Source organism: Cardiocondyla obscurior, linkage group LG19 (assembly GCF_019399895.1).
Source record: "Cardiocondyla obscurior isolate alpha-2009 linkage group LG19, Cobs3.1, whole genome shotgun sequence".
In the NCBI taxonomy this organism is placed as follows: Eukaryota; Metazoa; Arthropoda; class Insecta; order Hymenoptera; family Formicidae; genus Cardiocondyla; species Cardiocondyla obscurior.
The window spans coordinates 3626365-3643515 of record NC_091882.1 but is presented as its reverse complement, the minus strand read 5'-3'; the positions used below and the strand labels follow the sequence as shown (position 1 = coordinate 3643515).

General features: G+C 48.4%; 1 protein-coding gene across 4 annotated transcripts in view; it reads right to left on the bottom strand.

Annotated features, from left to right (window-relative positions):
• The window catches only part of LOC139110075 (ankyrin repeat domain-containing protein SOWAHA-like), a 375001-nt gene that overhangs the window by 224300 nt on the left and 133550 nt on the right, over positions 1-17151 (bottom strand). For all 4 annotated transcript variants that reach the window (XM_070669630.1, XM_070669627.1, XM_070669631.1 and 1 more), the window contains exon 8: positions 10217-10313. The gene's annotated coding sequence lies outside the window, so the exon portion shown is untranslated. The remainder of the gene's footprint in view (positions 1-10216; positions 10314-17151) is intronic.

Sequence of the window (17151 nt, the reverse complement as noted above, 5' to 3'; positions counted from 1 at the left end):
GATTTCGGCTCTTAGATAAAAAGATTTCGATGCTCGCTGTATCGTCGCCCGGCTACAGATACGTAAAACATACGCAAGTACTTCGATATCCGTCCCGGAAGCCGTTCTCCACGTGGCCGGCGTACGTACTCTACTGCGCAACGGGGTAGTGTGGAAGATTATCGATCAGGCGATCGATGGAGCGCTGTGATTGGTCGGCGCTAGGGTTACCCATCACTTCTAGGCGTCCTCATTTTTTTGCCGCTTAACCTGACTGCGATCACTGGGGGTTGCGGGGGGGTGAGGCGGGGAAATCACGAATTAAATAGAATATGCCCAGGTAAAGACGGTCTACGCGAATTCCTCTCGAATTTTATACGAACTGAAATTCCAGATTAAATTTGAGAGCACGAGATCTGTCCCTCGCTCGTCTCGTTCGCCGCTTGACGCAAGCTCTCAGGATGATCCAGAAACTATCTCGGAAGAAAGGAAAGACAGAAAATAATCTACACTAACCTAATCGAAAGCTACAAATGTAAGTGAACCGGCAACACGTTGTCGGCCGCAGATTACTTAATTGTAATTATAACATAGATATTATAATTAATTAACGTCCTCAATTATAATGACGCGCGCGAATTAAGATCTATAAAAAAAATATCGCACGCGAAGCGTGCGCATGGTTTGTTTTAATCAAATAAAAAAGAACAAATTACTTGCACGTTCTTACATGAAATATACCTTTCGTAAAATATTCATTTTCATAAACAATACAGAAAGAAAAATGTATCTAAAAATAAATCTTCTTTACAGATAAATTTTTTTAATTTCCGCGAGAACTAATAATTAAATTCCCGCTATTACAGACTTAACGTACGAGAACGCGAGGAGGATCGACTTCGGGCCCGGCGGAGTCTCGTACCGTCGCAGCTTTGGCACAATTTATGCGACTTGGGGACCAAGCCAGTCGCCGGCGCCAGCGGCAGGCAGCCGCTGCTCGTACGAACTCGTGGATGCTGCACAATAACTCGTATTGTGTACGCGAGGGTACCGCGCAGGAATCTAACCCGGCGGGCCTGCGGGTCAAACCAGGAGAAGACAACGGATGTCGCAGGAAAAGATACTGCCTCGAAGAAATCGAACGTTATACCGGATCTTGCAGTATTACCGATTCCCCCTTTTTTTTATTAGACATTAAAGAGCGCGCGCCTTGTGTGTCATTTCGCGAGTTACTTGTGCGCGGAGAAATGACTCGTCACGTCCCATCTGAGAGGAGGAGGAGGCCCAGGAGGGCACATGCACCGGCGGATCATCTTTTAGGTGAACATTAAATTCTCTTTACGTAAAATCGCTCTTTCGTTTCACTGACAGACCTTAATTTTTATTTATTTGATTAATGAATCATTTAAAGTCGCATTTATTTTAACTGGATATTTTCAGCATCTCTATATATTCATATATTATAACAAATATTCATATATTAATATTTGTTAATTTTATGTTACAGTCACCGGCAGTAACTACAACTCCGCCGATGCTTATGCAGATCGGTAAGGCACATGATTGCTTTATATTTTTTGGAGAATAATACATTGCAGAAAGGAATTATTAAAATTATAAAAATAATAGAAATTAATAAAATAATAAAACTTAATCTGATATTTCGTGGCACGAAAGGTACTAAGTAAAGAACAGAATTAGAACCGAATTAAAACTTGAACTCTAACTCTCTGATATTTATATAAATATATTTTTTAAGGCAGAAAATGTTTTAAAACATCAAAGAATGCGACGAAAGAAATTAACTCTTTATATTACTTTACTCAAAAATTCTATCAAGAAATATTAATAAAATTATATTAAATCGTGCTTCATAATATAAAAAGAAAAAAAAATATATTCAGAAATAAATTTTTTAAAAGTATATACGTAACAAATTTACAATAAATGATTCCGTATATCCATTCCGACGTGGGTTGCTCTCGCAAAAGAATTGAGTCTCGTACAATAGCGTCCTGCTGTGCAGGCAAATTTTAAAAAATGATATCATTTTAAAAGAATCCCCCCGATCCTTTCTAATCGCATCAGGGCGTACAAAATCCTTCTCGTTCGCGAAAGAACCGGCTCGACGGAATACCGGGAACACACCTGCGAGGAATGATATCGTATTCGCGCGTGGCCGCCGTGGATCACAACCGTGAATGGAGCACGATACGGCGATCTAATTCAGTCGGCATCAGCATCGGGCTATCCCATTTTGCCGTGCGCGCGGAGACACGGTAACGTTTTATTGTCCGTCCGACAAAAAAGGATTTATCTATCCGGCATCTCATTCTTTCCTTCTCTCCCGTCGCGCTTCTTCCTCCGCGCTCTTTCGAATTTTCTCTCTCGTTTCGCCTACGCGAAAGGCGTCGCTCCTGCTTCTGCTGCTGCTACTACTACTACCACTATCGCTACTACTATTCTACTACTACTGTTCTGCTGCTGCATAATGTAACAACGGTTCTTCGCCCGGGCTAAACGTCAAAGCCAATGTGTTTCGCAAAGATTTAGGGGGAGTAAGGTTTCTCAGCTTATGAGTTATGAGCCCGACACATCCCACCCTCGTTTCGCTAGTCCTACACTCGTTCCACCCCCTTTCGCGCTATCCGTCTCCCCGATTTCGCTCCTTTTTCCTCCTTTATTATCTTCCCGCGCCTTTTCTTTCGTACGCGGTCTTTGATCCGTCGTGATACCGTACTCTTTGTGCCGCTAGTTGCCTCCTCGCTCGACGTCGAGCTATACAGCAGCAACAACGACAATGTAAATCCACGCCGTTCGCGACTTTCTTCCGCTCTACGAATTCTCGCCGGTACATATCTCCTCTCTCTTTCTCGTCCCGCATCTAAATCATTCTCGCAGCAAGATCGCTGCGGTTGATGAAGAGGCAAGCGGACGGGAATGGAGGGATTTCGCCCATTGTGCGGCGATAATTCCAGTTACACGCGATACCCCGAGAACTCCCTGGATGAAATCCTAGAGGAGGCACTCTCCCATCGGGGAGGGCAGCGGGCCCCATTCTCTTCTGCTCGCGACCCTTGGGGTGGTCCCTCGATCCGCGCGCGAGAAAAGACGCAGCACGGTAGCCGCGTTAGTTTCTGAACTAAGCCTAAGAACGGTCTTATCTGACGCGTCATCTGCCTACCGTCTTGACTCTATCTCTCCCGGGGCTCTCTCGCCGGGTGCGCATACAAAATCAAACGTTGACTAAGAACACGGGGAAGCCCGGCAGCGGCGGCCCACCGCGCGGCTTGCGTTCCTAATATCGACTTCGGTTTCGCGAGATATTCGTCAGATACGCGGGGAACTGAATGGAGGATCTTACTTTATAAACGACGCATCCGAAGCGTGCATTAATATTGACGTCATCCGACGCGGAACCGCGCGCTAACGGTGCCTCTCTATTCGCGTCCGCCTCGAGCTCTCACAACGCGGCGCTCCTTGACTCCGCAAAATTAATAACAATCCCAACGTGGCGGAATAATTGTCGTAATAAGATAGCTGCGCGACTCGATGCGCATAACGTTTCGTAAAATTTCGTAAAACGACACCGTAAATCTAGGGCAATAGCGGCTAACGGCGGTGCATGCTGAGCGGTCTTAAAGCTGTTATCCGATTGCTCCGGAGTCTGGAAGGTCTGATCTTGATTTAGATTTCACCGATAATCTGCCCTTTCTTGCGTTAGTCTCCGAGCGGATATCTAGGAATATACATGCTGCTCGGGGTTATATGCGCCAGAGTTCACACGCCCGTCCCCATTGGCGCGCCGCGTATCCTCCGGCAGCCCTCGCAACTCACTATTCCATATAATACGCGCTCATATCTCAGGATTATAAGCCAACCTGAGAGACAGGAATCCTGGGAGAGAGCGAACACGTCGGATAGGGAAAGATGAAGAGAGAAAGAGCGGAGAGAGGGAGGAGTAAAAGGAACGGACAGCGCGGAGGAAAAAGAGGATATGCCTCCGCGTCTGGAAGAGACTGGGCCGTTTCACCGTAGCTCCGGGACGAGAAAGGGCGAGCATGACGCGGCGTTACTTTACAAGATTCGTGCGCGGCAAGTGCCAGGCGACGATACGCTTTAAATCCGACGACACGTGACGCGGCGAGTGGCATAATAAGTCAAAGAGGTTTTGACTCTCGATATGTGCAACGCGATCGTGTTTAATACGGCGCGAAGAATTCGCTCGGCATCGACACGGAATGTCATTTATAACGTCTCGATTGTTCGCTGTTATCTTAAAAAAAAATAAAAAATAAATAAAAAATATAAAAAAAAACCGCTGTTCTATTCGCAAATTCGACATACTCGCGGCGGAATGTTAAAGATCGGTCGCGTGAATATAAAATTTCGATCTCATTAGCCGTCACGAATTAATAGTTTGAGATTAAATGTTTATCCGGTCGATCGAAGACGACACCGACGACGAGAATTAATCGGCCAAAGGCTCGGCGATGTACGGCGAAAGTACAGTGTGGACACAGCGTTGAAAGACACAATTTCGGGTTAGAAACACGTACCACTGGGGAAACTCGTGCTGTTTGTCCACTTCGTTCGGTCGTCGTGATCCACGCACACACAATCAGGAAATTACTACTCCAAGTGTATGCCGGCCGGGCGCGACGAAGGTACCCGGGCAACACAGCACGGCGAGTTTAATTAACTTCGGACGGCTGTTTTCTGTCAATATTTTCACTGGCTCCCGAGCAGCAAGCTCTTCCTTACCACTGCAACGAACATGCGATTTGTAGTACACTCGATCGAATCTAATACCATTCGCGACAGTGACATCTTAGATATTTGAAATATAATTTTAAGATGGAACAAAGTCCTTTACGCGTATTTATATCAAGACAGAATTATTATTACTCGCGTAAAAATATATTATTATATTATACGAGTCAAACGGCGTTCTGAAATAATTTTTTATTTTCGCCCCGCTTTATTTACGACGGACTAAGATTACTCTAGCCGATGTCTAACACGCGGTTTAAAATTATGGATGGTATAATCGGATTGGAGAGCGACGAAAGACACGAAAGATAAAAATTCCTTTCCTTAATATTCCGCGCGCTAAAAGGAAAAAATAATGTGCATATATCGGCGAGGCAAGCAGCGAGTCCTATTATCTCTTATTTTACACGTGTGTAGATCGCTACAAAGGTGGCCTACGTGCCCCCGCGACGTGTTTCGCCCCCGAAACCGTATCGTGGTAAATACACATTGTGAAACACGCGTCACTTTGAATAATAAATCAATTTCGAGGGACAAAGACGGTCCATGATTATGTATGGACATCGCCGGTAGTACGGAGCTAGGCGAGTAGTCCATATAACCAGGGCCGCTGGGTATAAGGTCTTTGATGTATTGAGTTGGCCCCGTGTCGATTTGGTAAGTACCACTCCACTCCACGAACGGCCACCCTCAACCCCCGAAACTTCCATTCGAAGGGCAAACAGTCAAACCCCCGCCCTGGCGCCTCCTCTCGCCGCATCCTGTGTAGTCTCTACGTGTATCCTAGGCCGCGAAACTAGTTTCGTATCAACTGCCTTCGTAGTTGGTAGTTTCCTTAACTCTCTCCGCCCGGTTTTCCTTCTCCCTTTCCCTCCCCTCCTCCCCCCCCTGCCCGCCGTCCCGAACCTTCCCTTCCGCCGGTGTTCTTGCGCCGTAAGTACTCGGGAGTATAATAAGCTCTTCGGGGTGTTAAAGATCGAGTTTCTTAAAATAATGAGCCACTTATTTCGTACTCGCGTACGCTCTACGCGCGAGCTTCAATAAATTAACGCGCGAAATTTTCAGAACGGACGAGATTTTCAACGGTAGCGGCAGCATACTGCCGTCGTATATGCTTTTCTCGGCGAAGTAAAACTCCACGACCGCGCGACGATGCGGCGTATTTTTCGGAAAAGTTGGCGCATGAATTGAACGTTTGTCCGAACTTCGTACCGCGAAAGACATATATTCCGATACAATAAAAGCGGGCGCCGCAACGTCGGGCGGCGTCTTTTAATACACGCAGAGGCGCGAAACGGCTTACTTGACTCTCGCAGCGCTCTCGCCGTGGAAACGGTCATTTGCATTTAGAAATAATTTCTACGAGCGGGCGTCCTCCTGCAGAGGAGAAATAAAATGAAAATGTAACGAACAAGCGAGCTGTACCAAACGGGGAAGTTACAATCACCGGGCGCTTTTGCGTGATAGCATGCACGGGAGAGAGACGACGAGATTGATATTGGTTCCTGAGCGAATCGAGGAAAACGGTATGGGCTTCGAGGGCGGTTCGCTGATATTGGGCATTCAATCCTAGGCAACCCCGATTCTCTCACGCGCCCCTAACAACGCATTAACATGCATGAGCCCTGCGTGATTGTTTTACCCTAACCCACCGCCATCGGCGGCCTCCTCCCACGTCCCTCCTCCCTTTGCCGCGCCGCTACCCTTTCGTCTCCCTTTAGCCTCAAATCTGAGTAGATTCCGATCTGCTCGTCGCTGTCAAAAACTCGAAAAGCTCGCGACGCGCGCGGCCTATGCGCGGCCGACGTAAATTTAACGTCGAACGGCCTGAGCCGTTCCGTTCGCCGATATCGCTCGCCCGAGAAACAAAGAGAAACCCCGCGCCGCGTGATTACAGAAATCATAATTATAATCTAGAATAATGCTCGCGTTGGAGGGCACTTGTGTACTTATCGGCGATCTCTATCCGCGTATTTCCATTTTAAATTAAGAAATATAAGAATTCATCCCGCTGGACGCGAATACCGGCAGATAAGGGGGGCAATTTAAGCTTTCATCTAGTTTTTATTTAGTGTACGCTATCCGTTCTTTACGAACGCCGACAATGTCATCGCTGTAAAATTATGGCCGCCACCGGCTCGCGCGAAATACTGCGTCGGGGTGCCATTTTACCTCGTCCGCGCGAAGATCGAACCCTCTCGTTTTCGTTTTATAGGCGGTTCCACCTGCGAGCCTATGAATACTAAGCAGTTTATAAAAATGTTGATTTAACGTCTTTGCCAACGATATACATCCTCTGTCATCACTTTTCTCCACATTTTCCTCCATCGTTGCGCATCGCTGTCATGTATATAGGTATTTTTACTAGGAGGATGGAGACGACGGGCGAAGAGACGAATTACTTTGCCCGTCGTTAAAGAAAAAATCTTTCCCGCCGCGGAAAAATAAAAATAAAAATAAAAAAAAGAAAAAAGAAAAAACTTTACTTTATTTTCGTATTTGATCCTAATCGATATAATTGGCGGGGGCGCTTTGTAATCGAATAAAGTGGAGGAAGTCAGAGTGACGTTTCGCATTTCCACGCGGTTTTCGTACAATGAAATCAGATAAGACGCCATGTTGGAGCACTTTCGTGTCATCCCGGGCGGCCAATCAGCAGCCAGGCGAGGAAGCCCCTTTCGCGCGCCGCTTAAAAGGGGGAATGAGTTTTAAACTCGCCCAGGCTGATCCGCTGTAATTAGCGTCGGTGATCACTGGTGCGGCTAACCCGTTCGTAAGGATGCCCCTCAAATCAGAAACAAAGGCGAGTTCCGCTCCGTCGTTCGTCCTTCTCCGATCTCTCCTCTCGCTTGTCGCCGTTCGCTCGCCGCTTCGTCTCCGTCGTCCTAACGAAGGCCTCCTTCGGGCCCGATTATAGGCCGGCGGAATCGATACCCCCACAGGATTTAATCTCTTTAATCGGTAATTATCCCCACCCAGCTCGATCTGTTCGCTCGTAGCGGAAACCGGAGGGACATAAAATTGGGTTATAGCCGACCGAGTGAAACTCTCTCCCCCGCATCACTAAGAGTATCCATTCGAAGATCAACCGCGATTAAAAACAGAACACGAACGAGCTCTCAAACAACGATTATTTCGCAGGCGGCGTCGATCGTGCGCATTTCGTCGGAACTTCGGAAATGTGTATGTGTGTGCGTGCAGCATTTCGCGGGTCCGTAACGACGGAGAAATAAGCGTTTCGTTGCGATTGCTTGTCGTATATTTTTTTTTTTTTTTAATTGAAATATTGTGCAAACTTGTATCCCGTTAATTGCGTATTTTCAAACGTTTGTCAGTTCCGCGATATTATAATTTTTATCTGTAGATCAGGCATTAAATTGTCGCTGTGAAATCGGGTCTGCGACGAGAAGTGTGACGGTGGGTCTCGATTTGTCGGAGGCACAATGCAATCCCCGGGTACGCGTATTTCTCCGGCCGACTTTTTCCGGCGCGTCCGAATTCGTAACATATCGTCTCGTGCCATTGTGCCGCGGTATATTGACGCGCGTAAGTCAAGCTCGACTATAACCCGATACAAGCGATTTTGTCACGCTAGTTCCACACCCGAGAGCACCCAATTTCCTTCCCTCCGTCCTTTCTCTTGGCCGAGATGAAGGGCATCGGGGCTAACACGAACGGAAATCAGTAGGACATCACGGGATACAGATGTTCTACAAAACTAGGCGAGCCAGAATCGGGACTCATAATAGCTGACACCGGGTATATACGAGAACGCTAAGTAGCAATCCCGCAGAATTCACGGCACAAAAGGACCCTTCGTATATTTTGACTTTTTGACAGATGGCTGGCCCTACCCGCGTAGGAACGGTCTACCGGCTTTTCGTGTCGTGCGATACCAGCCGAAAAGAGTGAACCGAGAAAAGGGACGTGCGTTAAACTCGACCGTGGAAGCGTACCGAATGCAGATGAAGAGACGCGTAACATTATTTCGTAAATAAATTGCGCGACCGAAAGCGAAACGCGGCGCGACGAGAGAGATAAAAATAACTCGCTGTATAACGTATAAACGAGGAATTGCGAATTAAATGTTATAATTCGTCGCGGGCTTGTAGGTACACACGCAATATTCCGCGGAAGATCGCTGCGGAGCTGGCATTACGTTGTAGCGAGAGTTTCCCACTTTGTTACACGTAGGATACGAGTGGCAGTAAAATTGAATTTCCCACCTTCAAAATCACGACGACGAGCGAGCAGGTAGCGGCAATGTTCTCGGGGTCGAGTGCGTCCCTCCACGTCGCGTTTGTGGCAACGTCATTGCTTACGACCGCGGTAGATTCGAGTCACGGCGTGGCAGCGGGAAGAAATAATTGCCCGTAAAAGCCACGTTTCTCCGCCGACCTCGTGACGAAACTGAATGCGATGTGACACAGCGGGGGACGATCTGTTGTGACCGTTACCACAATGAGACCTTTTGTTGCCGCGAACAGGACACGGCGTAAACGTTTCCGAGCAGAAGGCCCCGGGAACGATGATGATGACTCCTTCTGCCGCGAGATTCTCCTATAACGTTGAGGAAGCACTCTGAATTTTATGCGCAAGAGAGAAGCGAATCTCTCTTTGTTGGGGCGCCTCGACCGTACGGAAAAGGTTTCTCTTTCAAGAAAAAAAGAAAAAAAAAGAAAAGTTTTTCTCACCGTGTTCCTCGATCGTATGGGAAACTCTCGCGACGCAGTCCCGCTGTTATCTTAATCGAGATAGCCGATTCAAGAAATCTTCGGACATCGACAATTTTTCAACCAGAAAATCAATCCTCAAAGTCGAACGATTTAAAGTTTATTTCTTTAGAAACGCGATATATTTACTGCCGAATTAATGTTTTAAAACGTACAGCCGATCGAGTCGCAGCATTTTTACACTGATAATTTTTAACGTCGACGCGTATACGTGGTAAAAATGCATACTTTGAAAGAGATGCGTCTCGCAATGCAACAGCGATTCACCGTGCGCGGAACCGGCCGCGCAACCTGACCACCCTGAGCGGCATGATTTATGGGGGCCCATCGTAATAGCGCGCGATTCAGCGCTCGCAGAAAATATTTGTGTCGGAGTCCCCGATTGTGCGCGCCCGGGAGATCTGGCCGAACATTTTCATTTGTGAACGGGAGGAAGAAGAAAGTGAAGAAGGAGGAGACGCGACCGGGAAGGCAGGGCGCAATGGAGCGCACATTATAATGGATCCCCCAGCGATTGAGAAAAGTGAAACGTCACGTGGAAGTACGCGAAAGAATAGCGCGGGCACATATGCATCTACGAATACACGCGTACGCGTACGTGCGAACGCCGCGGGCCACCTGCCTCGTGATGTCTTATTTCGCTCCGCGACGAACGGGCCCGTGGCGATTACCGTTTAACGATTACAAGTGTGTCCGGAATACGTGTATCACCTTCATTCATTACCACTTACCTTTCGCCGGCGCGTAGCGTCGTACAATTAATTAATCCTCGTCCTCGGCCGAGTGTTAACGAGATTCCAGCCGTGGGCAGTCAGTCAGAGTCAAATCCTGCAAAAGAGAAAAATAATTTGTGAGCTATTACAAAAACTTTTACAAAAGATCTAGCTTATAGAACGATTGCAATTAAATAGCGAGAGCGAAAGTAAAGTTAAGAGATTTTTACGCTAACGTTATTCCGGTTTTAATTAAATGTATCGTTACGTGACGGTAAATTCGATTAGATAGAGGTTTAATTAATATGTTGACGAATGTATAAATAATATTCTGCCGATAGCGGCGCATACGGCGGGCGCGCACGAGCGCGGCGTGTGTTAATATGTAATATCAGCCGCAGGATTTTTAATAATAGCGCGCCGGAAAAAAATTACCGCAGTTAAGCCCGCACGAGGGAATCCGGAAATTCTGTCGCATGCCATCGCCATTCTAAGAAACGTCTCCATTCATCGAATAGGTAGGATGAGTTTCCAAGGGTGGCGGCGGTGTGGGTGGCATTTTCTCGCTGTGAATATTTCCCTCCGCGATCGTTGGAACTCGGCCGACCTTGTGAATAGATCTCTCTATTTCTGCAGCCTCCCTACGTTCTCCTCAAATCGCATTTATTCGCGAGTTACGAGCGGCCCCCTCTTGTGCTCATTCCACTTTAGTATACCTTTATAGTAGCTCCATAGAGATGTCAATCAGACGGCGCTGCCTTCTTTTCAGAATAATTCTAAAGTCCGTCTCCTCGTCACTAGTCCCAACCTCAACAACCTTTCTTATTCTCGTCATCTCATACGACCTGCATTTCTTTTTTTTCTTTTATATATATATATATATATATATCTTACTCTCTTTTTCTATCTCTCTCTTTTCTTCTCTTCGATTTTTTTCTTCTTCTTCGTTTACTCGTGTCTGCCGTCACTCCGGAATCCGCAATACGGAAAATGGAAACATCCGCATCTGTATGGATGCGGCGAAAGGCAGAGTGAATCAGTCCTCTCTTGCAAAACGCACATCTGCGAGATCCGTTCTGGATGATGCCAAGAATAACGGCCGTTTCATGTCCGGTCCGGCGTGATTTCATCGCCGGAAGATATTCTCGCGCATATTCGATCGCGCGCGCCGCATAGAGAGATAAACTTTTACTCGAGCCCCTCGTATATCAAAATGATCTATCATCGTAATTTTCGAAGTGCGAGCTGCGTGCTCCCGTGCCCGTCGGTGCATCTCGCGGCAACCGCCGGGGAAGGAAATGCGAGATAAAACGAGCGGAGGTAAAAATAAGCGATTATCCTGACAATCAGAATTTATACTTTCCCGACGTTTATTGAGGTATCGAAATACGTCATATTTATAATGCATCGCACACACGTGTTTTTCCGCGAAAGAGTCGGGGGGGGAGTCAGCAGCCGAGCCTCGCGATGGAACGTCTGGCGTTTTGCGCGCGAGCAAAAGTTTCGTACTTGGTAAAAAATAAAAACGCTTTTGCATTCGCGCCTGCCGGCGCGCGCTAGTTTATTTTACTTGCGCTACCCCGTTTTCACGGGATCGCGCGCAGTTTTGTTTTTCCTTTCTCTCTCTCTCTCTTTTTTTTTTATTGCGGCCCCTCCTCCCCCCCGCAGGATCTGTCCCCTTTTCGTTTATCGTTATTTCCATAGCAGTCGATGGTGTTTCGATAGTGTTCGGTAGTATTTCAATATCAAGCCGGCTCAGAAGTATTCCGACCGGGCCGAATATACCTTTGAAGCCGGCTTGTACCCCGGGGAATCGATACTCCGCCGCTCTGCCGCGCGAACTGCTGGGCGAACGAAAAAATGCAGCAGCGGCAGAGCCCCGGGTGCACCGTGCGAGAGCGATTATCGGAGACGAGAGACGAGAGACGTACGGACGGACGTGCGGACGGATGGATGAGAGTGGACGGGCGGACGGTTTGACTTTGCATGAATGCGCAGATGCGGGTGCAACAGCTTGCGTAACGCGGCCGACAAAGAGCAAAAGGGAGCCTTCGCACAGCCATATTGCCTCCTGTCAATCACAACGGCGCGCGCGGCACACCTCGTCCTCTCGCCCCCGCCGCGCCACGTCGCATCGCGTCGGCGTTTCTCGCCCTCCCCCCGTGGACCTACGCCGCGAAAGTTGCGGAAGAGACAAACGGCGAAACAGCGCGGCGCGATCATCTCGCCGATCGTTTTCCATCGAGTTAACGTCGACGCCGCGTTTAATATCGCGTATCCGAATCTTTACCCTCCGATCTTCGATTCGCAGCGTGCTCGTTCGCGTTCCGCGAGGATACCGTTCGGACGCGGTTTAATTTTATTGCACCGCGCGCCGGCGGCACGATACTCGGCGCATCACCGCCTCGAGCTATTCCCCGCGTAGAAACTCGTCGAGGAAAATCGGGAGAGATCTTAGATCTACATATATCTCGAACGGAATCGTTTGTTTCGGCGGACCGTTTAGCCAATTGCCGCAACAAAAGGCCCTCCTCGCTTCGCGGAGGGGTTGTTTGTAGCTGGAGTAATGGCCGCCGAAGTAACGCGCCCCTACCCTCCTGTGGGCCTTCTCCATCGACTGCCTTCCAACCCCGTTCCTCCTATTCCACGGTGAGACAGAGAAGGCCGGGAACGAACAGAGAAAGGACCGTCGATCGCTAGTCGTCGGGAAAGAGAGAAATAGAGATAATGTAAATGGCAGATAAAGAGAGAGAGACCAAACGGGAGACCGGAGAACTCGATCTACCCCTATGCCTGGGCATTCCGCGCGCGGGTGCAGGCTTGTAGGTAGATAGGGGGGCGGGTAAATCCGAGCAGGAAAGCAGCGCGGCGCGTTCGAGAATCGGGGATTTATTCGGAAACTATTGCACGAGGGGGTGGTGGGTCGGTAGGTGGTGGTCGTGATAGGTGTAGCGTAGAAATAGGTGGAGGCGAGTTTCGGTAGGGTGGCGCGGGGGTGAGAACGAGGATGACGCGATGGCGGAGGAGAGGCGGGGGGTGTGACGGAGGTGGCGGCGGCGGCGGCGGCGGCTGCCTGCTCGGAGCTAAATGCTTCCACCTCCTGTCTCCTCTCTTTGCCGCTGGCACCGTCGTTCCGGCACCGTAGATTCCCTCTAAACAGCTCGAAAACGCTCAAACGTAATATATTATCGGACGTATATCGGACCGGCGGCGTATTTATCTGGGCGCACGGGGTAGCCCCGGATGGTATGGCGGCGCCGGTTGAGAGAGGGAGCCGCCGTAAAGCTGCCAGCGCAAAGTATTGCATAAATAAGTGCGCTGGCGAAATATTCATGGCCGTGCCAAACCATCCTTCCGCCGTACCGCAGGTCCTCCCGGCCCCGCGCTCCGGTACATCGGCCACCGCAGACCTAGTGTAGTCTCCTTCGACCGTTTCCCCATCTCCGCGAGCGTCAACCTCATCCCGGATATCCCACACGTCGTCGTTCCTATATAACCAACCCCCCGAAAAGCGCGGATCTATTCATGAGCGTCTCTATCAGTACCCGATGCGCCGATAAATTTACCTTCCTCCTCGGCTTGTACCGCCGCTGGATACCCACCACCGTGGAAAAGGAGGGCGTATTTACGTACAACCAACCTAGTCTGACCTAACTCGCGACCGCAGATACGATGCACGTTTTTGGCGACTATCACGCGCGGACGCGCCATAAATTTCCAACAGAATATCGGCGAATCTTAGCCCACGACCCAGTGATTTCGTTTGATCGTACCGGCGGATGAAAAATTGCATCGCATTCTCCGGAACGCTGCTGGTCCGCGCCGGGAGCTCGCGCGGACAATTTCTACTTTTGGACGGGAAAGAGAATAATCTTATCGTTATCGAAGAACCGATACGTCGCGTATCGCCTTTGAAAAGCGTCACTCTTGTCAATTCTGTCCATCGTATCGCGTGAGCGTCTTCTTTGCTTACTTTTACAATATTTCTCGCGCCGAGAACGAAAACGTCGTTAAAATTGGTAATTGAGGTTCACATCGTTAACCATTAATGAACGTACGTGTGCGGGTTCGATTCCTTCTTCGCGATAAAAAAAAAGGCAAAAAAAAAAGAAAGAAAAAAAAAAGTGAAACGTCGCCGCGCGATTCGAGTGGCTTTTTTGTACCGAAAACACCAATGTCGCCTCAGCCAGAGGCCATTACACACTCGAGTAAGAATGCGGAGCGGCGGATGAAGCAAGAGAATGCACGAACATTGCGGGTTAAACAGCGGCAGCGAGCGGAGCGAAGGAAGGCGAGCGAAAGAGAGAAGGAGAAAGGTAACAAAGGGCACGATAAGTCTCATGAGTCGCGACTACGTTCGTTTGAGGAGGGACGCGGAGGAAAGAGAGACGGAGAGGCGCTCCTCCCGATTGTCGTGCGTACGGATATAAACGTAGGCAAGAAAGCGAGAGAAGAAGGGTGATTAATCTTGCGGTCTTCCACGTCTCAAGGCGCGGACGTGCGTTATTGATGGAGACTTCTTTCGACCTCCATCCTCGCCGTTCCTCTCCGAGAAGCGCGTTTGCCCCCCTTCGTCGTCGTCGTCGTCACCGCCGCCACCGGCCTTTTTCTTGTTCCACCCTTCCCGCCCGTTTCCCTCCGAGCGACCGCGACAAGCACGTGGCGTGTACACCTAAGTACTCCGCGTGGTAGTATTCACCCTGAGATCCTTAGCGGGACCACCCCAAACGAGGAGGAATCCGTTCCGAAGACGCGTCCGGCTTCTCGACTTCGTCCGGCACCGCGCGGCTATTTTCGCATCGCGAACAATCGCTTTCTAATGCCCATTCGACCGCTTCTAAATCCGCCGCGGAAATAGTACGCAAACGCTTCGCCTGGAGAGAATAAATAAAGTAGCGTAAAGCGTGCAATATTCGCGAAACACGTCAATAGCCATAACACGGCCGTATCTGCTATATGAATACATATCGCGTCTGTTTCTGCGCTACTGTTTTACGAGGCTAACTCGATGCGCGTCGCCGTTATTGATATCTAACAAGAGGGAGGCTAGTCGATCGCGAGAATTTTCGAGGAAACTCTTTCAGGATACTTCTCTCCGTCGGCATAAACGAATAAGTTGACTTTCGGGAAGGGGGTTGACGACCGCATCGTTTCTCTTCATCCGCAGCTGTAAGCTCGTAAGAAGGAGCGAGGGCGGTGTGGGCTACGCGCTTTTTCTACCGCGCGTCATTAATATCCGTTGCTACGACGCCTCCTCGCAATTTGTCAACATCTGATATTTAATTTCACGCCCCTTTACTTCGGCCATATGTACGATATGTGCGTGTACGTGTCGCAGGTGTAAAACGGCAGTCTGCAAAACGTTTGCACTTGCGAAATGCCGTAACACCACGTATTCGTGTACCTCTTTAATACATATTCATATACAGCGTACGCGTATATATATATATTTTTTTTTTCTTTTTTTAATTTATCACGAGCGTCGTTTTAAGCGCAATAAATAAGACTGCCGCGTAACGATCAACGGAAGTGTCACCCGGGAAACGGAAATAGTCGCATATTCCCAAAGACAAACAACCAATGTCGTGCACTCGACTCCCAATATCCTCTAGTAATGCGCAACATGTGTTTAACTTGAGCCCTACTTGCACCCCGGGGAGAAGTTAGCTGTCGAAGTCGATACCACGAATGTTCATGGATTTAACTACTGCATCAAAGACGCCATACAGACAAAATAATTTACATTGAGCCCGACGTTCGTATATATTTCTTTTTTTTTTTTTTAAGTCCACCGTGAAAATCGAGCACTCGTCTCTAAATTTAACTATTTACTCAGAACGGATTCTAAGAGCCGACTTTTTTTTTGTACGTTTACCGCATACGTATAACGTTAAAAAAGAATTTTTAATTTAGTATTTTAATTCGCGATTAAAAAGAATTCGATTTTAATATCGTTAACGTCGGTCTCTGTCTGCAGTTAATAAAACGCGATTTTTTTTTTCCTTCAATTCTTTTTTCTTTTTTTTTTTTCTCTTTCGAATAAATGAAACCTTACGGTAGAAGCAAGCGGCCGGTAGCACCGTTCGAACATAATGTTGATGTTATAGAACACGAGCGATTTCTTTAGCGTGGACGTTTTTCGTTTTTCATCGGCGTTCTTCTCTCGCTTCTTGTTCATCGCTGATATACCGGCGCTACTACTAGCAGCAAGTAGGTATAAACGTATAGCAACCAGAAGATAATAGACGACCGACGTTCTCCCGGGTGCCGTTAATCATCGGGGATGAGGCCTGTATGTGGTGAGGGGCTCGATGCGAAACCGCAGGGATACGACGATGGTGTGACGTGGGATGAGACGTGAGAGGCGTTATGGCGTTAGATGGTCAGCGACTAGCTGAAACGGAAGTGACCGCACGCCGGAGCAATGGATATCCCATGGGGTCCGCCGACGGGCATCACCCGTCCTCGCAGAGACGGAAAAAGCTCCGAGCTTCCTCGAGGCTCGCGACCGCGCTAAGAATTTTATACGGCTCTCGGCGGAAGGAAAAAAAAAAGAGGGCGATAGTTGGAAATTAATCGCGCTTCTAAAAGGGCATTATCGACGACGGGGAATGGAGGCGTCGTTTCCGCCGCGCATTTCATTAGAAAAATGTATGTCCCACCGTTTCGCAAATGGCCACGATGTATATCACGCGCAACGAAGTAACCGTAACGCGAAATGCGCGAATAATTTACGTTTATTACGCGAACCGCGGCGCTACAGCGTATCATATATCAGGTAAAGATTTCTCCCATTTTTTATGCTAGTTTATATAAAATATATTTATGAGTTTTCGAAGTTATTTACTACTTTCTTTTTTTTTTCCTCTCTTTTTTTTTTTTTTCTTTTTAAGCGACCCGGGTTTTCTCACGGCCGCGCGAAACGGCGCCTCCGTTAATCGCAGCGTTCGTTG